General features: G+C 41.5%; 1 protein-coding gene across 1 annotated transcript in view; it reads right to left on the bottom strand.

Moving 5' to 3' along the window:
* Positions 1–32, bottom strand: part of r3hcc1 (R3H domain and coiled-coil containing 1) — a 5,507-nt gene extending 5,475 nt beyond the window's left edge. The window contains exon 1 of the mRNA XM_080842728.1: positions 1–32. This exon is cut by the window's left edge and continues 96 nt beyond it. The gene's annotated coding sequence lies outside the window, so the exon portion shown is untranslated.
* Positions 33–439: the final 407 nt, after the last annotated feature.

Raw genomic sequence — 439 nt, 5'->3', positions numbered from 1 at the left:
AAGTAGCGAAGTCGACTCGGGAGAGGTGGAAAGAGAAGGATACTGAGAAAAACAGAGAAAAAAAGCTGTCAATCCACACAGTCCATTAAACTGCCAATTATATTTAGATAAAACACACAGGGGCTTGCTTCAGACGAACGCGAATTCATCAATGTCTAATTATGTCCTTTCAAGCTGTATCTTTACAAACCAGCCAATCTCTACCTTAGAAAGTGTGTTTCATGCAACGTAAAAACGATATCCAGGTAACCTTAGCATACCACACTAAACCCCAACGTCAAATGCTGCGTAACAGTTGCCACAAGCAACGCCATCCAGTCAAAAATAATCACTTAAATAATACAGGTCGTGGACGTCAACTGTAACATTATGCTAACGTTACCTCTTCTGGTCAACTTTCTGTTGATAGGCATCCAGCTCGTCCAGCACTGTATGGACA

This window comes from Sprattus sprattus (assembly GCF_963457725.1).
Source record: "Sprattus sprattus genome assembly, chromosome: 7".
In the NCBI taxonomy this organism is placed as follows: domain Eukaryota; kingdom Metazoa; phylum Chordata; class Actinopteri; order Clupeiformes; family Clupeidae; genus Sprattus; species Sprattus sprattus.
Note: the sequence above shows the minus strand (reverse complement) of the source record. Positions and strands in the feature narration are given on the sequence as shown.